Below are 24022 nucleotides of genomic sequence, written 5' to 3'. Positions count from 1 at the left end.
AATTGTAGGGGTAAATGACTATGCCCCTGTCTAACACACTTTTTAATTCGAGAACATTGTTCTCAGATTTCCATTCTTTTTCTAACTGCTTGGTTGTTGTTCAAATTCCGTTTCGTGAGAATTCCGAACATCACGTACTTTTTAATTTTTAGAATGCTTTTGTAAGTCGGCAAATCCTACGAACGTGTCCTGATTTTTCTTAATTATTGCTTCCGTTATCAAGCACAACGTCAGTATTGCTTTATATAGTATCTTTAACTTTCCTAAAACCATCTGATCGTCATCTAACAGTTCCTCAATTTTCTTATCCAATTTTCTGACTATTATTCTTGTTAGCAGCTCGGCTGCATGATCTGTTAATGTGATTGTGTGGAAGTTATCGCACGTATTTATACTTGCTATCTTCCAGATTATGTGGTTGATTTTTTTCCGAATTTCAGATGCTGTGTCTCCGGACTCATGGATAGTATTTTCATTTAAAGACATATGACTGCATATTACTGTATTTTTCTTCTGTACAATCTAGACTTCAGCTTTTACGCCATTATCGAGTACAATGTTCTTAGACCACAGGTCTTGGCTTTACTTGCTTTGGGGTATTTATCCAGATGCGACGTGTTAATGGTCTAAGAACGTTGTACTCCATAACGGCCTGAAAGCCGAAATCTTCATACAAAAGAAAATAGAGGAATATACAGTCAAACGGCGGTGTATTCTTTCAAAAAATACTGTATTACTGTGGATCAACACCATCGGTAACTTGTTTCATAGGTAATAATGCGAACCAGCTTGAATAGACGTTTGGATACTACTTCCATCAATGATCTTAGAACCATAGTTCCAGAGGAATGTTATCTATGCCTCCCACCTTATTTGATAGCAAGTCATCCAAATCCCTGTAAGCCATTGACTCTCATACTGGATCCTCTGTCTTTCATATCTATTCTTATTTCTTCTTCTCTCATGCCATCAATCAGTTCTGCTCCTCGTAAAAACCTTCAGTGTACTCTTTCCACCTATCCGTTCTCTTCTATGCGTTCAACAGTGGAATTCCACTTCGTCTGTCTCTGTTGATGGCTTTACTTTTAATTTCACCGAAGACTGTTCTGACTTTCCTAAATGCGGGTTCAGTCCTTGCGACGACCACTGCTTTTTCGATTCCTTCGCATATTCCCTGCAGGCAATTCTCCTCGGTTTACCTCCACTTATTGTCCATTTTATTCCAAAGTTCTTCTGTAACCCTAGGTAACATTCCCTGTACCTATATTTCTCTGTCCAACTTTTGTTCTTGGCCTTTTTATAGATGTAAGTTCGTCTCCAAAATAAGCGCGAGAACGTCACGGAGATTCTCATCATACTCTGGTGGCAGACGCAACTAGATAGTCGTTATGCATCATCATACGGTTTACTGTGAAAATCCCGGAGTTCAGACCGAGCGAGGTAGCGCAGCGGTTAACAAATGGACTCGCATTCGGGAGGACGACGTTCAAACCCGCGCCCGGTCATCCGTATTTAAGTTTCCCGTGTATTCCCTCAGTCACTTATGACAAATCCCAGGATGATTCCTTTGAAAGGGTATGGCCGATTTCGTTCCCCATCCTTGCCTAATCCAAGCTTGTGCTCCGTCTCTAATGACCTCGTTGTCGACAGGGCGTTAAACACTAATGTCCTTCTCTACCTTCACCGGGGTTCAGAGAGTGTAGAGCACCCACGAAGTAGATATCTTACAAAACCCTCCTTTGACAGATACCTGAATACTGCTGCTCAGTGTGAGACCCTTACCCTATATGATGAATAGAAAAAATGAAGGATATCCAAAGAAGAACAGTGCGTTTTGCTACAGGTTCATTTAGTGAGCGGAAAAGAGTCACGGAGATGCTCATCCAACTCTAGTTGCAGACGTTACAAGAGAGGCGTTGTGCATCACCGTGTGGTTTACTGTTAAAAGTTCCGAGAGCGTACGATCATAGAAGGGTCAACCTATATATTGCTTCCTCATGCCATAGCTCGCGACAAGACCACAGAGATAAAATTAGAGAGATTCCAACTTACACGGGTGTTTACTAAAAGCTGTTTCCGTGCCATCATTCGACTCTGGAAGAGTAAAGAAGGGTAGAAACAGTGATACACCAAACACCCCCGGCCACACACGATAAGGTGGCGTGCAAAGTATAGATTTAGATCTAGATATAGATGTTGTTGTTGTTGTGGTCTTCAGTCCTGAGACTGGTTTGATGCAGCTCTCCATGCTACTCTATTCTGTGCAAGCTTGTTCATCTCCCAGTACCTACTGCAACCTACATCCTTCTGAATCTGCTTAGTGTATTCATCTCTTGGTCTCCCTCTACGATTTTTACCCTCCTCGCTGCCCTCCAGTACTAAATTGGTGATCCCTTGATGACTCAGAACATGTCCTACCAACCGATCCCTTCTTCTAGTCAAGTTGTGCCACAAACATCTCTTTTCCCCAATCCTATTCAATACCTTCTTATTAGTTACGTGATCTACCCATCTAATCTTCAGCATTCTTCTGTAGCATCACATTTCGAAAGCTTCTATTCTCTTCTTGTCCAAACTATTTATCGTCCATGTTTCACTTCCATACATGGCTACACTCCAGACAAATACTTTCGGAAACGACTTCCTGACACTTAAATCTATACTCGATGTTAGCAAATTTCTGTTCTTCAGAAATTCTTTCCTTGCCATTGCCAGTGTACATTTTATATCCTCTCTACTTCGACCATCATCAGTTATTTTGCTCTCCAAATAGCAAAACTCCTTTACTATTTTAATTGTCTCATTTCCTAATTTAATTCCCTTAGCATCACCCGACTTAATTCGACTACATTCCATTATCCTCGTTTTGCTTTTGTTGATGTTCATCTTATATCCTCCTTTCAAGACACTATGTATTCCGTTCAACTGATCTAGATGTTATTATGAATTTATTTTATTTATGTTATTTACATATACATAATCCACTACAAAGTGTACGGGGGAAAATGGCTTAATAGTTCTTTTATTGCTTTATTTTTCTCCTTGCGTATGTGACCATGGTTAATGGCTGTCTTCGTAGGTATGTACATACAAGTAAATTCACTTAATTTGTTGTTACACAGTTCAAGCAAAATACAGGACGATGAGTCCACTTGTAGCCATTGTGAAACACAGGATAACGATGTCCAGACATAAACATAATGCTAAAAGAACGTCGTCTTTCCTTTATCATCTCCGTAACACTTTCGCGTATATACAGGTTCCTTAGAACCCTCACATGGGCTATCTGTTTCGCTCTGTACGAGATTGATTTCTGCGTCCGGTTGTTGTACGTGGGAATCTAACCTGTAACCTGTAGGTCAACGGAATAAACTGTTGATTGTTTTATGGGAACAAATAAAACATTGAGAACGTAATTTATATTATTTGAAGTTTTTTTCAAATACCGGCTACTTGTCAGTTATATCTTGTAAACATCGTTGACACAGTTGTTTCGCGCCTGTAGAAGCGCTTCTGTTTTAAGTAAGTCTTTTGAAATAAGAAGTGTCGTAATAAATACATTATAAATGAGTAATATGTATTAGCCTAGCACAAGAAGCTTTTATTAACGGGTTAAACAAGGATCAAGTCCATTGTCAACTGTTTACATCAGACGTGATGGTCTAATACGAGTAGTGTATGCTGTTTGGCACCACGCGCAACGCGACATGCACCAGAAAAATATCGTGACTATAAAACAATGTAAAAGTTAATTATAAAATTGACCAACTTCATAGGCCACTGACGAAGCTGCAAACTGTTAAATCATGAACATTTTCGTCGATTGCTACCAAATTCGTAATCTAGTATTTCTGCGCATGTGGATTATGTTGATTAAGACGAAATATATTCGCAGTTGCCAATATGGACTAGCAGCAGCTGTATAATGCAATGACAACAATGAAAGTTTGTGCCGGACCGGGACTGGAACCCAGATTTCCCGTTTATCGCGAGCGGTCGCCTTTAGCACTTCGGCTATCCGTGTACGCTTCCCGGATCGATCCCAACCTCCATATATTGCTGTATGCCCACGTTCTGTATTCGCGCGCTTCCTATAATTCCCGCACAGGGAGAGACTTTAGTATTATAGTCCCGGCCTGTCTAAGCTTTTTTTTTTTTTGCAATGTCTGCTCCTTTGCGTTTCTGAAGGTCACAGCGAAAGACCAGAAAGATACTGAAAAATACACACACTCCACAGTGATATTGGAAGTTTGGATCGGTCTGGGAAGCGTACTCGGGTTAAGGAAACCGTTCGCGTTGAGCGGGAACTTCACGTTCCACTCCCGGTTCGGTAGAAATTTTCATCTGCCACTAATAAAGTGTACAGTAGTTTGTTAATTCGTCTCCTCTATTTCATACAGCCGTAGATCGTCTGTAGTGTCTGCACCTTTAGACAAGCGTGCATGTCTGAAGGACGTTGCATAGTACTTCACAGACGGTGAAAATTACAGTCTCAACAAAACTGCATTAGATTACTGTAAGATCTCTAAATGACATGTTATGTTTACCGCTGACACCTTATAGACGACAACAGAGCCTTGCAGGGTGTGGATCTAGAATTAACTGGGGCACTGAGTGGCGTATTGTGGTGACTATCGATGAATTTTGTTCACGACAAACGATGGCTACGTGTCCACAGACGACCTGGTAAAAGGTCACAGCAAGCAGTTGTTCTCGAGACTCATACGTCTCCGAAACTTGGAATCATGGCGTATCGAGCGACTGGACAAGGGGACTGATTTGGTAATTGTTGAATGCTCATCAGCAGGTAGCAAGAACGATAAAACTTGATGTTATACCTCTGATGACCGGAATGCTAAAAGGTACACTCCAGCAGCATAATTCAATTAACTACAGTGCTCTTAATATCAGAAACGTCTTGAGGAATGTGCGGATCCTTGTTAGCCTGCTGGTTCCATGATTTGTCACCCACAAAGCATATCCGAGAAGCGATGGGAAAACACTTCCAGCCAAAAACTGACACAGCACGCGTTTCAGACGTGACAAGAAATTCCTCAAGAGGACATTCGGCGGCTGCTGGGTTAATCGCCACAATGATTACTAGAATTTTCGTGCCTCTGGGGATGGAGGAACTGCGACACGTCATACTAATGATGACAGACAGCAGTCCCGAGTGGACTGAAAGATTAATCATTCAATAGCCATTATTTTATCCAACATCCGCACGAACCTTGACCGCCGGCCGCTGGGGCCGAGCGGTTCTAGGCGCTTCAGTCTAGAACCGCGCTGCTGCTACGGTCGCATGTTCGAATCCTGTCTCGGGCATGGATGTGTGTGATGTCCTTAGATTAGTTAGGTTTAAGTAGTTCTAAGTTCTAGGAGAGTGATGACCGCAGAAGTTAAGTCCCATATAGTGCTCAGAACCATTTGAACCTATTTTTTTTTTAACTTTAACAACAACGGAGAGATGCTTCACAATTTTCATGAGAGTACACTCCAAGAAGAAAGAAAAAAAAGAAAAAAAAGAAAGGACCGATTCACTACGAAGAATCTGCGCAAATTGGTCACAAACTTTTATTCACGCGGTATCGATGGAAAATGTAAAATTGTAAACTTTGGCGGCCGCTTGATGAATGTGTGACGCTGCAGCGCAATTTCACCGCGCACCTGGAAAGGATAATAAACCGGCGACATGTTGATATAAGGACATAAAGTCTTTGCGGGTTTCATTCCGTGTACTCAGTTAGACAGTAACTATGCCTCGCAGACTGGCGCGAGAACAATATACGCACATGCCAGCAATTGACAGAGGACGTATAGCTGGGCTCAAAGAAGCCAGTTGTAATCGGCGAATCACTCAATATTTGAATAGGAACGATGCCACAGTTCGACGATGATGGCAAGAATGGGCGAACCATAACCGAACACAGCTCCAAGAGGGACCGGTTGGCGTGGAGAGACCACAGAACGTGAGGAGTGAGCAATCACCAAAGCCCCAGATTTATCATCATCGATCCGACGTACAACTAGTGCTTCGGTGACCATGTGGCCCATTCATAAGCGGCTCAGAGCGAGGGGGCTGAGCTCACGGCACCCAGTGCGCCAACTACCATTGACGTCTGTACACTAATGAGCCCGTTTGCAGTGGTGTCTAGCACATTCGGCCTGGAATCTCATTGTCTCCAGTGATGAGTCCCTCTTGGAAATGAGCCCTGATGATCAGCGAAGACGTGTCTGGAGACGTCGAAGCAGCGGTAGGACACCAACCTGACCGTTGCCCGCCATGCGGCCCCACTATCAGGGTTGATGGCCTGGGGTGTCATTTCTTTTCATAACAGAATCCCTTTCGTGGATGCACTATACCCTTACAACACAGCGGTACGTCCAATATATTCTTCCTCCGTTTTGTTGTCGTTCATGGCGAACTACCCTGGGTTTACATTTCAGCAAGATAATGCCCGTCCGGACACGGCGAGCACTTCTACTGCTTGTCTTGGTGCTTGTGAAACCTTACCTTGGCCAGCAACCTCTCCCCAATTGTGAACATTTGGAGCAGTACGACCAGGGCTCTCCAACCACCTCGGGATTTCACGATCCAACGCGCCAATTGGACAGGATTTGCCGGCACTATCCCTCAGGAGGACGTCCCAAACTCTATCAATGGCAAGCAGAATAACTGCTTGCATAAGGGTCACAGGAGGAGCAACGCGGTATTTAGTTGCTTAGTTTGTGAAACTTGAATAAATCATCCAATTTTTTTCTGAAATTGTCATCATTTGCTTTTATGTACATGTAGATCACACCCGGTATATTTCCTCCCCCTTCTGATGACTCATTCACAGTGCGTCTTTTTCATTTTTTAAATTTTTTAAAAGTGTTTTATTGATGAACAGGTATATTTACAAAAGCATTGTACGCTATTCCATGCTTCTCGGTATATCATGACAATTACTCACCTTGGCAAGCCAGTATGATTTAGGCCTAATAATATCGATCAGAGGACGAGATCATCAAAATTTGTTGTCAGTGAATAGTCATATTAGTCTTCCTTAGCGTTCGTGTTGTCTCTCTTCAAAATTACTGTACTTATGCTGTTTTCACGCGTAAGATGTGTTCGCCATAAATGTGTTTGATAATTGTCGTTATTTCTGAAAACAGAGACTTATAATTTTACAATTTGAGAAGCTCCAGGATATTCCTGTGAGGGGACCAGAGTTATTTTGGACTACGTGCGCTCCCCGGAGATGAGACAGAGAAGCAAGGAACTCTGAGAGCGTCCTTCTGGGCTGAGGTCATTAGGCGGCAGGCTCTGAGGAGCGTTAAGTGGACAGCCCTAAAGCTTCTGCCGAAGGGTGCAGGCGTAGGAGGGTGCAGGGGAGACAGCTCTGCGCACGCCTGCAGGGCACGTCAGAGGCAGGGAGGGGCTACCCTCCCCCATAAACGAGATCACGAAAATATCGCCTTTTAGACTGAGCTGAAGTACCACATTTATTATCGCCCCTTTGTGTGAGACAGAGGCGCTGAGAGGTCGCTCTAATATCTGCGAGAGGGAGATAACACGAGGCGAATATGTTTTTCACGTCGTTCCCCGCAGTCAGAAAGCTATCTACTGTGAGGTCTCTCTCCCCTCCCGCGCATTTCTTTCCAAGAGCACAATTCACGTCGGTTAATGGTGGTATTACTGCATCTGTCAGGCGATTATAATGCTATGGTACATTTCCCGAAAAAGAAATTAATACTGATGTTTAACGAACTTTGCAGCGTTTTGTGCATTGAGAAGGGTTTGAAATATTTGTTAGCTTCCCATAATTAATTTTCCACTCAGCAGCGGAGTGTGCTATAATGTGAAACTTACTAACAGATAACAACTGTGTACCAGACCGGGGATCGAAAGCGGAATTTCACAGGAGATCATTTGGATACATTGCTAGTGTTCGGAAAGTAGGAGCGAGATAATGGCTGAATTGAAGGTGCGAAGGCGGGTCTATGTGTTGTCCCAGCACGGTTTAATTCGTGTGACCATTATACAGGGTGAAAAGTGTTTAAACCGACAAGCTCTGGCATGTTATAGGGGACATCAAAACAAATATTTTTCCCTAATATCATTTTTTCCTATGAGGAGTATTTAGTCCGGTAGAGGAAGATTTCTCTAGCGGCAAATTAATTAACCAATAAACACTTTTCCATTTTTTATGACCAAAAGACAACACATTAACGCAACCCAATTTCAATGACAGTAAATTTTCAAAAATGCCTCCATTGACATGTAAACAAAGGTTACACCGTCGGATCATGTTCTGCCTGACACTGGAGAAAACCCCAGGGGTATCCTGAATTGTTCCTGCTGCTGCTACTATGCGGGCAACCAGATCCTCTTCTGATGCAACAGGAGTTGCGTAAACAAGGTTGCGCATCTCTCCCCACACAAAAAAGTCCAGAGGGGACGTATCTGGGGATCAAGCAGGCCATGGTACACGACCACCTCTGCCAATCCACGTTTCTGGGAACCGTCGGTCCAGGAATCGACGCACACGCACTGAAATGTGCCGGCGCCCCGTCATGTTGGAACCACATGCGTTGTCTTGTAGGGAGCGGGACGCCTTCCAGCAATTCTGGTAATGCTCTGGCGAGAAAATTGTAATAGTGCCTGCCATTTAATGGCCTAGGTAGCAGATACGACCCAACTAAACAGCCCCCAACAACACCGACGCATACATTAACCAAGAACCGCACTTGATGAGCGCTAGTAACTGTGGCATGTTAACCTCACTCCAAACACGCGAATTGTGAATGTTGAAGACTCCAGCACGCCCGAACATTGCTTCATCGGCAAACAACACAGAGGATGGAAATGTAGGATGCATTTCACACTGATCCACGTACCACTGCGAAAATTGTGCTCTGGGTGGACAATCAACTGGTTGAAGGTTGTGGACACGCTGTAAGTTAAATGGACGTAACAATTGCTCTCGAAGGACTGTTCTTACATTCGTTTGATTCGTCCCCATTTTACGTGCAATTGCACGAGTGCTGATTGAAGGATTTCGCTCCACATGGTGCAAGACAGCTTCCTCAAATTGCAGCGTTCTTACCATGCGACGGCGTCCCTGTCCAGGTAATTTACTAAATGACCCGGTCTCACGTAGACGTTGGTACACAGCAGCAAAGGTCGTATGATGCGGGATACGACGATTAGGATATTGTCGTTGATAAGCCCGCTGTGCAACTCGTCTGTTGTGGTGCGCTACGTAGTACGCACCAACCATTTCAGTGTACTCAGTCCAGGTGTATCGCTCCATTAGTAAACGGAGACAATGCACTACTACACTGGTGGACAGCAGTTGCCTACAACTGAAGAGCGTAATACGCCCTCTAACAACTGAAGAGCGTAATGCGGCCTCCACCGGTTTAAACAATCCTCATAGGAAAAAATGACATTAGGGAAAAATTATTGTTTTGATGTCCCCCACAACCTCCCAGAGTTCGCCGGTTTAAATAATTTTCACCCTGTATGTAAATTGAAGGTGGAGGGGGGAGAAAGGAATGAAAAGGAATTATTGATGTGAGCTGCATCCGAACTTTACTCGGAATTAGCAGCGACGAGTGAAAATGTGTGCCAGACCAGGATTCGAATCGAGGACCTCTTGCTTACTAGGAAGTTGCGTTAACCACTGCGCCACCCGTACACATTGTTTATCACGAGTGCACGAACTATCCCTGCACGCCTCTCGGCCGACCAACATTCCCACCAAGCGCCACCTATCCTCAGTCCGTGTCTATGTCGTCCATGCTCGCTACTGTGAGATTCCCGCAGGAGGTCAGACGTAATCCTACATCCGCACCAAAGGTGGATATCTTGCACGTCGGGGCGGATGAGTTATATGAATGCGTGGTGTCTGCTGTTTCGGACACGTCCGAAAGAATAGGCGCAACGCATTCATACACAACTGGCCATTAAAATTGCTACACCACGAAGGTGACGTGTTACAGAAGCGAAATTTAACCGACAGGAAGAAGATGCTGTGATACGCAAATAATCAGCTTTTCAGAGCATTCACACAAGGTTGGCGCCAGTGGCGACAGCTACAACGCGCTAACATGAGGAAAGTTCCAACCGATTTCTCATACACAAACAGCAGTTGATCGGCATTGCCTGCTGAAACGTTGTTGTGATGCCTCGTATAAGGAGGAGAAATACGTACCATCACGTTTCCGACGTTGATAAAGGTCGGATTGTAGCATATCGCGATTGCGGTTTATCGTATCGCGACATTGCTGCTCGCGTTGGTCGAGATCCAATGACTGTTAGCAGAATAAGGAAGCGGTGGGTTCAGGAGGGTAATACGGAACGCCGTGCTGGATCCCAACGGCCTCGTATCACTAGCAGTCGAGATGACAGGCATCTTATCCGCATGGCTGTAACGGATAGTGTAGCCACGTCTCGATCCCTGAGTCAACAGATGGGGACGTTTGCAAGACAACAAACACCTGCACGAACAATTCGACGACGTTTGCAGCAGCATTGACTATCAGCTCGGCGGCCACGGCTGCGGTTACCCTCGACGCTGCATCACAGACAGGAGCGCTTGCGATGGTGTACTCAACGGCGAACCTGGGTGCACGAATGGCAAAACGACATTTTTTCGGATGAATCCAGGTTCTGTTTACAGCATCATGATCATCGCATCAGTATTTGGCGTCATCGCGGTGAACGCACATTGGAAGCGTGTATTCGTCATTGCCATACTGGCGTATCACCCGGCGTGATCGTATGGGGTGCTATTGGTTACACGTCTCGGTCACCTCTTGTTTGCATTGACGGCACTTTGAACAGTGGACGTTACATTTCAGATGTGCTGCGACCCGTGGCTCTACCCTTCATTCGATCCCTGCGAAACCCTACATTTCAACAGGATAATGTTGCAGGACCTGTACGGGACATTCTGGATATAGAAAGTGTTCGAATGCTGCCCTGGGCAGCACATTCTCCAGATCTCTCACCAACTGAAAACGTCTGGTCAATGGTGGCCGAGCAACTGGCTCGTCACAATACGCCAGTCATTACTCTGGATGAACTGTGGTATCGTGTTGAAGCTGCATAGGTAGCTGTACCTGTACACACCATCCAAGCTCTGTTTGACTCAATATCCAGGCGTATCAAGGCCGTTATTACGGCCAGAAGTGGTTGTTCTGCGTATGATTTCTCTGGATCTATGCACCCAACTTGCGTGAAAATGTAATCACATGTCAGTTCTAGTATAATATATCTGTCCAATGAATACCCGTTTATCATCTGCATTTCTTCATGGTGTAGCTATTTTAATGGCCAGTAGTGTATAATGCTGTGGTATATTTCCGAAAAAAAAATTAATATTGATGTTTAACGAACTTTGCAGCGTTTTGTGCATTGAGATGGAGTTGAAATATTTTTTAGCTTTCCACAATTAATTTTCCACTCACTAGCGGAGTGTGCTATAATGTAAAACTTACTAACAGATAGCAACTGTGTACCAGACCGGGGATCGAAAGCGGATCTTCACAAGAGTTCATTTGGATACATTGCTAGAGTTTGGAAAGTAGGAGCGAGACACTGGCAGAATTGAAGGTACGAAGGTGGGTCTATGTGTTGTCCCAGCACGGTTTAATTCGTGTGACCATTATATGTAAATTGAAGGTGGAGGGGGAGAAAGGAATGAAAAAGAATTATTGATGTGAGCTGCATTCGAACTTTACGTGGAATCAGCAGCGACGAGTGAAAATGGGTGCTAGACCAGGATTCGAATCCAGGACCTCGTGCTTACTAGGAAGTTGCGTTAACCACTGCGCCACCCGTACACATTGTTTATCACGAGTGCACGAACTATCCCTGCACGCCTCTCGGGCGCCCAACATTCCCACCTAGCGCCACCTATCCTCTCAGTCCGTGTCCATGTCCTCCATCCTCGCTACTGTGTGATTCCCGCAGGAGCTCTGACTTAATGGTGCATCCACACTGAAGGCGGATATCTTGCACATCGAGGCGAATGAGTTATATGAATGCGTGGTGTCTGCTCTTTCGGACATGTCCGAAAGAACAAGCGCAACTCATTCATATGTCCAGGAATGGCAATGAGTCCGGCACACGGTTTTAATCTATTAGCAACTTGTGTTCGTTAATTTTGTTCTTTTCTAATCAAAAGTTATTCATGCTATGGTCACGGACTGTTACAAATATTCAGAAAGGGACCGAGGATTTTCCTCGAACTACGTCTAACTCTCAGCCAGTGAACGCGCATAGCTATGAAGGTCGTTCAAAAAGTAAGATGACGTGTATTCAGTAAATCAAAGACATACGCAAGGCACTATATGTTACTTTTTGTAAGCGCTTCAGTCTGGAACTGCGCGTCTGCTAGGGTCGCAGGTTCGAATTCTGCCTCGGGCGTGGATGTGTGTGATGTCCTTAGGTTTGCTTGGTTTACGTAGTTCTACGTTCTAGGGGACTGATGACCTCAGAAGTGAATCCCATAGTGCTCAGAGCCATTTGAACCATTTTGTTACTTTTATACGTAGCTGCTATGGTTGGCTAAGATTTTGTTCCATTGGTGAACCAGACTTCTGAAATCATCGGTAAAAAAAAATGGCTCTGAGCACTATGGGACTTAACATCTTAGGTCATCAGTCCCCTAGAACTTAGAACTACTTAAACCTAACTAACCTAAGGACATCACACAACACCCAGCCATCACGAGGCAGAGAAAATCCCTGACCCCGCCGGGAATCGAACCCGGGAAACCGGGCGTGGGAAGCGAGAACGCTACCGCACGACCACGAGATGCGGGCTCATCGGTAAAGAACTCAGAGTCCAAGTCTAGGAATCACTTAACAACAGCTTCCTAAACATCGGCATTTGTTCTACGGAGACGACCGGCCAGTTACTTCTTTAACGGTTCAGAGAAAACCATTCGGTGCGCGATCCGGATTGTTTGGACGATGCTCCAATACAGTCCATCGGAAACTTCTCCATGTCACTGTAACCGAGGCCGAAAGCAACCGCGTTCGTCTCCTACGGACGTCCTTCTGCAACGTATCAAGCGTAGTGGCAATAACTGGCAGCATTCAGTCTCTCCACGGGTGAGTACATGAGCCATCAGCACACCCTGGCTGTCACGGATGCCGTTGATTTGAGCTTCTCAAGGGGCGGTGAGGAGGGTGAAAGGTGACAGACAGACATGACTGGAAGCGCGCTGCACCGACAGGTGGTGCGGAGCGAAGGGAATCCCGAAACAGTGGAGCTTAGCTTGGGACGAGGTAGCGAGTGGAGCCGTCAGTATAAGCAACAAACACCTGAACCTCTGCATTTGGCGAAACGTACGGACAGTGAAATAAGTGACTGTCAGACGGGCAGCAGCTAGTGTGAGGGGATACTGCGAGTCAGTCAGCTACATGTTCCATACATCATTTGAACAAATCTTTTATCGAAATGATATGAAGACCGTGGTCGAACGCCACATATTATTCTTACTTCTCACATTTGCGCAATCAGTACTTCCTTTCCAACTGATGAGTTACAGCTGTTCATATCCCATATCAGTTGCTGGTATGACTCTTCGTTGTTTTCTCAAAATTTAGGGGGAATCCAGAGAACCACTTATAATCTGTTTAAAATTAGTTGCGGCTTTTGACGGTTCAGTACGCAATGAATGGTGGGCAGCGTAGTTGCCAGCGTGTGCTGAACGCGGAACCTGTCAAGCTCGCTTCGCTGCGTGAACAGCAAGCCGGAAGATCTGCAATCTTTCTCAAGTGATTTTGAAGAAACTATTTGGGAATAAACTGCGATTCTCGAACATCTTATAGCTTTATTCGTCAGCTTCATGATAAACTGCCTATCATTTCGTTAATGGTCGTAGTTATTTCGATATCAACGAGACTACTGCGCGAAATTCTTAGAGTTTGTAGTGAAAAATATGGGTCGCCATAAATTTGCGTCTGGTGCGTGTTAGATCATATGCAGTTGCGTAAGAAATTTAGATAACACATTGAATTATTGCTTAGACTTGGAACATATAGCTAACTGTCTCCATTGTCGAGAAAATGCAATGTATGTAAAGGGCTCTGTCCCGAACACACGCGCCAGTGAGAAAGCCAGAATAAAATATTAATAAATCCCTCATACCTCATAAACGGTGTGAGATACCGAAACAAGTTTTTGGCAAATGATACCACGCAAACAGGGGAGTATTTTGCGGTATGATTGATATGCGAAACTTCCGTATCTAATACGACATTCAAGGAACTATAGTTTCTTGGATTAAACACTGTAACATTTAAGGACCATCGATAGCTGATGCAACGAGATTTGCTGTGGGTTTTGCAACAATATAAGTGAAGAAGTTAAAAGTTTATTTTAATACTGAGAATGGGCTTTCTCATACCTATTGACCTGTCTTGCCCTAGTTGTTAGTTTAATAACACACTGTTTTAGGATTCTGTCACAATTTCAACAGCATTAGAATGGTAGTGAGATGAATGTTTGTAAACTCTGCTGTGTTTAGATGTGGCACAAGAGAAGTTACCTATTGTATTTAACTGGGGACCTAGAAACGACGGAGAGGCTTCGTCCCCGCCGTAGCCTCAGTGGTCCACAACCCCAAAACAGGCTACAGCAGTCCACTCACCCCACCGCCGCCCCACACCGAACCCAGTGTTACTGCACGGTTCGGCCCCCAGTGGACACCTCCCTTCCTTTCCCCCGGGAACGTCTCACACCTGACGAGCCAATGTTTGCGTGGTAGAGTAATTATGGTGTACGTGTACATGGAGACAGTGTTTGCACAGCAATCGCCGACATAGTGTAACTGAGACGGAATAAGGGGAACCACCCCGCATTCACCGAGGCAGATGGAAAACCGCCTTAAAAACCGGGGGCCGGCACTCCTTCCCCTCGCCTGGAAAGCCGTTCGTTAGATTGCACAGCTAACCGAAGTTACATATTACTCAAAACCTGTCATAATCTTTCCATGAATACATGTCTCGTCAGCCACATTACTTTTCACCTAGGCTTATATATTCTCAGTGGGATTTAAATGACCACGATATGGAGGAAGCCTGTACAAACTATGCCCTTTAGAGTCAGCTAGTTCGTCGACCTGGCAGCGTGGAGTTTTTGGCTTATACAAAAGTTCTGTTAACTCCGCCTTACACAAGTTATGTTCACCTCTACCCAACGGAACATTTCTTTGCATCCAGAGCAAAATATTCGCTTTCCTCCATGCATTGCTGAAGCTTTGTCCATCCCATCGGAGAGGTATGGCGCATTGTTCGTTACTACTGTCCAATTGGGAGGAATATTACGCCGCACAACATTATCTTCACACCCGGTGAACGTGGTCTTGGACGATCACTTTTATTCTGAATCTCGTGTTCAGACGTGCTGCACTGTTTTCATTAATGCGACGCCAACGCAAAACACTATTTCAATACATGATTACTGCAAAACACTTCAGCACCAGAAAATATCACTTTACAACTAGAGTTAATGAATGCAGGTGCATCTAATGCGCGGCACGATATGGTACTGTTTGTCCACCGCGTGTTAACGCGGACGCTTTACCAACCGAACTGCCGGCGGCATGGTAGGGAAAGCCAAGGGTAACGGCGTAATGTGGTCTCCAATGAGCCAAACGTCAAAATTCGCAACTAATTTTAAACGCACTGTGGTTAATAATCTCTTCTGTTGCCTTCTCTCTAAATGTATTTATTACAACACTAGTATCGCCTGCAAAAGGTACCGATTTTGCTTTTTGAATGCTGAGTGGAAGGTCATTCACGTATTTAACGATCAGGAATCGACCCAAAATTAAACCATGTTAGAATCTATTTCTGATTTATTCCTAAAAAGTAAAATTTCCTACCTTCTCACCATTGTTTGAATTGATCAGCGCAACTTTTTACGTTCTGTTTCTTATGTTGATTCAAACCAGCTGTGTAAACCTTAAGTTTTCTAAAAGAGTAACATGATCTGTATCATCAACGGCTTGAAAATATTACAAAAATACCATCTGGCGATATTTAATTATTTAATGCGCTTAATAGTTGGTGGGTGAATGTGTAAATAGTGCAAATAACATTCTCATTTGATTTACCCTTCTTGAATCCAATATGTTGTATGTTAAGTAAATAGTTTCTACTTAAATATGAGATTACTCTTGAGTACATTACTTTTCAGAATATTTTGGGAAAATATGTCAGTAGGGAAATTGGACGATAATTATTTAAGTCTTTCTTATCACATTTCTTATAAAGAGGCTTCACAATTGCATATTTTAACCTGTTCGGAAAAATTCCCTGCATCATTGATGCATTACATAATTATATTACTGAGAATATTACTTATTATGTTAGAACAATTTTAAGAATCCTGTCTGAAATTCTATCATCACCATATGAGCTTTGGTTTATTTAAAATTCCATTGGTTTAAATAAATGACGTTGTGGCTACTTCGAGATGGTTAAATTTTTGTAGAATAACATTTTTAGTATATTATCTTGCTACTTCAACTGAACCATTTAATCCTGGGGGTGGCGGCAGGAAGGGCATCCAGCCACCCCTTAAATTAACCTTGTCAAATCCGATTAACCATGCCAAGCCTGCGTCACTGTGGGAAAACGGCACAAGCAAAAGAAAGAAAGAAAAAGAATCTTGCAATGACATTGCTCAGAAACACAAGTCCTTCCATCGTAGTAATCAGAAGAAGTGCTTGTCTTGTAATGTTTCTCGATGAACTACATTTTCTTCTGTGCCATACACGTGGTGCAGTGAAGGAAGAAGACGTTAGCTTTGTTTGCGCGTCTGCGATCGGCCTGCCACCAGTGGAATCCCTCAGATGACAGCGTGTCCAGGCTAAGGTCCCCTCCAAAGATGTTAGTCTGAGCAGGGTGGCGTACTGCAGCACACACTGAGAGCGAGACTAGGCACGCAGCGCTCTTAAATCCGACGGGCGGAGTATTCCGCGCATTCCACAGGGATGCTATATAAATCGTTGCTAGCTTACAACGTGCAAAGATACACTCCTGGAAATTGAAATAAGAACACCGTGAATTCATTGTCCCAGGAAGGGGAAACTTTATTGACACATTCCTGGGGTCAGATACATCACATGATCACACTGACAGAACCACAGGCACGTAGACACAGGCAACAGAGCATGCACAATGTCGGCACTAGTACAGTGTATATCCACCTTTCGCAGCAATGCAGGTTGCTATTCTCCCATGGAGACGATCGTAGAGATGCTGGATGTAGTCCTGTGGAACGGCTTGCCATGCCATTTCCAACTGGCGCCTCAGTTGGAGCAGCGTTCGTGCTGGACGTGCAGACCGCGTGAGACGACGCTTCATCCAGTCCCAAACATGCTCAATGGGGGACAGATCCGGAGATCTTGCTGGCCAGGGTAGTTGACTTACACCTTCTAGAGTACGTTGGGTGGCACGGGATACATGCGGACGTGCATTGTCCTGTTGGAACAGCAAGTTCCCTTGCCGGTCTAGGAATGGTAGAACGATGGGTTCGATGACGGTTTGGATGTACCGTGCACTATTCAGTGTCCCCTCGACGATCACCAGTGGTGTACGGCCAGTGTAGGAGATCGCTCCCCACACCATGATGCCGGGTGTTGGCCCTGTGTGCCTCGGTCGTATGCAGTCCTGATTATGGCGCTCACCTGCACGACGCCAAACACGCATACGACCATCATTGGCACCAAGGCAGAAGCGACTCTCATCGCTGAAGACGACACGTCTCCATTCGTCCCTCCATTCACGCCTGTCGCGACACCACTGGAGGCGGGCTGCACGATGTTGGGGCGTGAGCGGAAGACGGCCTAACGGTGTGCGAGACCGTAGCCCAGCTTCATGGAGACGGTTGCGAATGGTCCTCGCCGATACCCCAGGAGCAACAGTGTCCCTAATTTGCTGGGAAGTGGCGGTGCGGTCCCCTACGGCACTGCGTAGGATCCTACGGTCTTGGCGTGCATCCGTGCGTCGCTGCGGTCCGGTCCCAGGTCGACGGGCACGTGCACCTTCCGCCGACCACTGGCGACAACATCGATGTACTGTGGAGACCTCACGCCCCACGTGTTGAGCAATTCGGCGGTACGTCCACCCGGCCTCCCGCATGCCCACTATACGCCCTCGCTCAAAGTCCGTCAACTGCACATACGGTTCACGTCCACGCTGTCGCGGCATGCTACCAGTGTTAAAGACTGCGATGGAGCTCCGTATGCCACGGCAAACTGGCTGACACTGACGGCGGCGGTGCACAAATGCTGCGCAGCTAGCGCCATTCGACGGCCAACACCGCGGTTCCTGGTGTGTCCGCTGTGCCGTGCGTGTGATCATTGCTTGTACAGCCCTCTCGCAGTGTCCGGAGGAAGTATGGTGGGTCTGACACACCGGTGTCAATGTGTTCTTTTTTCCATTTCCAGGAGTGTACAATAGCGCGAGGACTCCTGTCGATAATCCACTGAGTTGGTAGAAGTCATGGAATACCCCTTAATGTCGCGTCGGCCCTCGTTTCTGCCGCTGTTGTGCAACAACTCGACGTGGCGTAAATATTGAACTATGCTTCCTCTAAAGCCGTCGATAATTGCGAAAGTGTTGACGGTGCAAACTGACCCCTCCATTATGTAACACAATTGTTCGATAGTATTCATGTCGGGTGATATGGGTGATCAAATCATTCGCTTGAACTGTCCAGAATGTTCTTGAAACCGATCGCGAACGATTGTGGCTCGCTGACACGGACCATTGTCGTCAGTAAAAATTCCAAAATTTAATATTTGTACAGAAACCAGATCGCAGTTATAAGAGTCGAGGGGCATGAAAGGGAATCAGTGGTTAGGAAGGGAGTGAGACAGGGTTGTAGCCTCTCCGCGGTGTTATTCAATCTGTATATTGAGCAAGCACTAAAGGAAACAAAAGAAAAATTTGGAGTAGGAATTAAAATCCATGGAGAAGAAATAAAAACTTTGAGGTTCGCCGATGACATTGTAATTCTGTCAGAGACAGCAAAGGACCTGGAAGAGCAGCTGAACGGAATGGACATGGTCTTGAAAGGACGATATAAGATGAACATCAACAAAAGCAAAACGAGAATGATGGAATGTAGTCGAATTAAATCGGGGGATGCTGTGGGAATTAGATTAGGAAATGAGACGTTAAAAGTAGTCAATGAATATTGCTATTTGGGGAACAAAATAACTGACGATGGTCGAAGTAGAGAGGATATAAAATGTAGACTGGCAATGGCAAGGAAATCATTTCTGAAGAAGAGAAATTTGTTAACATCAAGTATAGATTTAAGTGTCAGGAAGTCGTTTCTGGAAGTATTTGTATGGAGTGTAGCCATGTATGGAAGTGAAAGATGGACGATGAATAGTTTGGACAAGAAGAGAATAGAATCTTTCGAAATGTGGTGCTACAGAAAAATGCTGAAGATTAGATGGGTAGATCACATAACTAATGAGTAAGTATTGAATAGAATTGGAGAGAAGAGAAATTTGTGGCACAACTTGACTAGAAGAAGGGATCGGTTGGTAGGACATGTTCTTAGGCATGAAGGGATCACCAATTTAGTATTGGAGGGCAGCGTGGAGGGTAAAAATCGCAGAGGGAGACCAAGAGATGATTTCACTAAACAGATTCAGAAGGATGTAGGCTGCAGTAGGTACTGGGAGATGAAGAAGCTTGCACGGGATAGAGTAGCATGGAGAGCTGCATCAAACCAGCCTCTGGACTGAAGACCACAACAACAACAACAACAAAAATTCCATCATTATTTGAGAACATGGCCGAAAATGGTCTCCAAGTGGCCGAACATCTGTTGGACCAGATGATACAATGCCCTCCATGTAAACACAGCCCACACCTTTGTGCAGCCACCACCAGTTTGCACAGTGCTTTGTAGCAAAGGCACTCTCGTCGGTCGTCTGCTGCCATAGCTCATTGACGCCAGATTTTGCCACACTGTCCTAACGCATACGTTCGTCGTACGTCCCACACTGATTTCTGCGGTTATTTCACACAGTATTCTTGTCTGTTAGCACTGACAACATTACACAAACGCCGCTGCTCTCGGTCTTTAAGTGAAGGCCGTTCACCACTGCGTTGTCCGTGGGAGAGGTAATTTCTGAAATTTGGTAGTCTCGGCACACTGTTGACGGAGTGGATTTCCGAATATTGAATTCCCTAACGATTTCCGAAATGGAATGTCCAATGCTTCTACCTCCAAGTACCATTTCCCGTTCAGAGTCTGTTAATTCCCGTCGTGCGCCCATATTCACGTCGGAAAGCTTTTCACATGAATCACCTGAGTACAAATGACAGCTCCGCCAATTCACTGCCCTTTTATATACCTTACTTACACAATACTAACACTGTCTTTATATATCCATATCGAATGACATTTGTCACCTCATAAGCTGATAAACGGCTCAATCTTCCCCCTTTTTTTCAAAAAAAAAAAAAAGGAATGGAACCTATCACTGCTTTACAGTGATTCTTTACAATGTTCAGGTTAACCTGAATTACTTGAAAAAGACTGGTTTTACTGGTAGCCTAATTTCTAACCAAGGGGCAAACTGGGGTAAAAGTTTTAAGAACCTAGCAAGGTCCAAAAAAAGTGTCCAAGTTTATTGGAAATTTTCTTATCACCCTGGCTTTGGGCTCCAAAGACGTCATCTCCATAGTGCAATTTTGCAGGATGCTTACCCCAGTGATACTTCCCAGCTTTAGTGTGCAAAATTCAACATGTTTTGCACGTCTCCAATTATGTTGGATAATGTCTGGATTTATCTATTCTGTGGATGGAGCTCATTAACAGACCATAGTTTTGATGTCTATGAGCAGCATTTTTCCATCTGTATTTGATGTTGGCCTAGTGAGGTTCTCCTCGGTTTTCAGTATGTTCGTTATAGATTCCCAAAAGTCCTCCAAGGAAGGACTCATGAAAATACCAAGAAGTGAGAGGGACAAATAGCTTGGAGAGACGAATTTTTAATCTTCCATTATAACGGATGTGATAACAAAAAAGTGCTTCATTAAGTTGGTAAACCTGAACTTTTTCATAAGCGAGAAGCCTGTGTTTAACAGTCTACATCTGGATCCACATATTGCGTTTCCCTCAAATTACTGAATAGATATTTCAGCTAATACTGTCTAAACCAACGCCCCACTTTTAGTATCATGTAACACCCCTGGATTTTTGCGATTGACCCCAAACATATGGCTCATGGTATCCGCGATCTGATTGTCTGACCCCTTTGTATGCTTTACTGAAAAGAGAAAGGCAAAAAAGTGGACAGCCCAAAGCGCAATCCTTTCGCTTTTGAGGGACCTCGCAAACACCGTCTTAAGGCCTGGGCGTCGAACAAGAATTCCTTATGTTATGGATAAAATTTAAATTTCTCAAAGTCTAATAGGACCACAAACGCTTCTAAATGTTAGACAGAATATTTCAGTTCAGTCCCAGACAAAGCTCTGGAAGCATACACAATGCTCTTTTGTCACCGTCGTGCTCCTGGAGCAGTACAGCTACAGCCCCAAAATTGTAAGCATCGGTTGTCACCGTAAAGGTACCTACAAAATCTGGAACAGCCAAACCAGATGCATTAGTTGGTGCAAGTTCAAGTGCGTCAAAGGCCACCTGCTGACTATCAGTTCAAAATGGTTCAAATGGCTCTGAGCTCTGTGGGACTTAACATGTAAGGTCATCAGTCCCCTAGAACTTAGAACTACTTAAACCTAACTAACCTAAGGACATCACACACATCCATGCCCGAGGCAGGATTCGAACCTGCGACCGTAGCAGCAGCGCGGTTCCGGACTGAAGCCCCTAGAACCGCTCGGCCACACCGACTATCAGTCCAGTCAAAAACTTTACCTTTATGGTGCAACTGACTCAATGACGCGGCTAACTGGGCGAAATTAGCACACCGATAAATCGAGCTCTACCAGTCTTTTCTTTTTTTGATGAAGGGACATTCTGCGTAGCCTTCGTGCTCACTTGATTCGTTCGCATCCCATCAGCAGAAGCTAAATGCCCTAAAAAGGGGATTATGAAGATGATGATAATGATGATGTTTGGTTTGGGGGCGCTCAACTGCAGGACCATCAGTGCCCATACAAATTCCCAGTTTTTTCGTAATCCAGTCTAGGCACTGTCACGGATGATGATGATGATGATGATGATGATGATGATGATGATGATGATGATGATGATGATGACGATGATGATGAGGAACAGAAACACCCAGTCCCCGGGCAGAGAAAATTACCGACCTGTCCAGGAATCGAACCCGGGACCCCGCGGTCCAGAGGCAATAATGCTAGCCACTAGACCACGAGCTTGCGAACTCTAAAAAGGAGATTTCATGACAGGTCAAACGAACCAAAACTTATCTTAAGTTGTCTAAATGTTTCTGAAAGGTTTTACTATATATCACGGCATCGTCAAGCCAATTGTAAACATATGTATATACTTAAACTAGCCCAAAACTAAATACAATAAACGTGAAAGAACCGCGGCACCTGCAGGTAAACCAAATGAAATTTGACTGAGTTCAAATTCAAGCCTGAATTCAAACTTGGATGACCTAATGGCAACATCGGCAAGTAACTTGTCAATTTGGCGTGACTCTTCCATTTCAGGAGGAGATAAACAATAAGGTGCTTGGTGAACGGGTACAGAGATAAACTAAATTTGATATTGAATTTTATCTGTAGCTCCCAAACTATCAGTCAGCACATCCGGAAACTGACTGTGAAGGCTTGATGTCTGTTTGACTCCTACTTCTTTCAAATGAGAAAATCAAAATGAACAGAATTACAGTGAATGTTATTAGTGTTTTGGGTGACGTTATAATTACACTACCTATAAATCTTGTCAGTGTGAAATGTAAAACTGAACAGCTTGCCAAAGTAATTACAAGAAAGTAACAACCTAGCAACACACCAGTGGAGAAAGCTCTTACAACAAGAAAATTTACTGGACATGACAAACCCTGAATGCTTACACTATTACTTATCCGGCCGACCAACAGCAAACTTGTCCATTCACGGTCTGACACTAATAACTGGTCGCAATAGAGAGAATTTACATGTATCTACATTGGAATGCATTAGAATCTCTGTATGTGCAGCGACCCTTGAGAACTTCAGCACTAAGAAAGAGGTAGCAATCAGTCCCAAAATACGTCGTTAATTGGAGAAGATCTGGATTTCGACTATGCTAGAACACACCAGGAAGGGAGGAATCAACAACAGATACGAAATAAATACACAGGTACAGGAATCCATAAGTAAGTATATAGCAATAAGATACCAGTTCCCAACAGGTGAAGTAGGTCTCAATGTGTCAGAGTGTAAACACTATTACATGATACGGGCATGCGTGTGACTGACAGATAACTGAAGCCTTAGCTTACACCACCGCAATCGGCATGTACATACATCTTCGAGGACCTGTGGTAACCTGTATTGGAGTACACATCGAAAAAATTTTTATTTCAATATTTTTATAAAAACCATTTCTAACAAAACCATAACCGGTAAGTGGATCTTATAAAAGTGTATGCACAAGGTTTAAAAATTCATAAAATGTATGATCAATAAAAACATCCTTTTTTTTACATGGGAGTAAAGACAAAAGGACATGCAACGTCCTCTACAGAAATGATATACGACAAATGCGCCATGCATTTAATATTAAGGCTAATGGATTGAATCCATTCACAAAAATTCATCCAATAAAATATTTAAAGTATATGAAGATGTTTAAAATAATTTAAAATTAAGGAATGTACATGGCGAGATAAAGTAACGTAAAACCATGCCGTATGGGACTTGAAGCGCCCTCTCTGGGCTTACAGTACAATACGGCGCAAATCAAAGAAATGTTTGTTTTGTAACATAACATTATTTATGCTGTCAGTGGAAGAGTGGCTTCCAAACAGGAGGGTGGGTCTTCTTGGAAGTAGCGAATGGTGCT

This window comes from Schistocerca cancellata, chromosome 1, assembly GCF_023864275.1.
Source record: "Schistocerca cancellata isolate TAMUIC-IGC-003103 chromosome 1, iqSchCanc2.1, whole genome shotgun sequence".
NCBI classification, from domain to species: domain Eukaryota; kingdom Metazoa; phylum Arthropoda; class Insecta; order Orthoptera; family Acrididae; genus Schistocerca; species Schistocerca cancellata.
The sequence above is the reverse complement of the archived record's forward strand: the minus strand, read 5'-3'. Positions refer to the sequence as shown.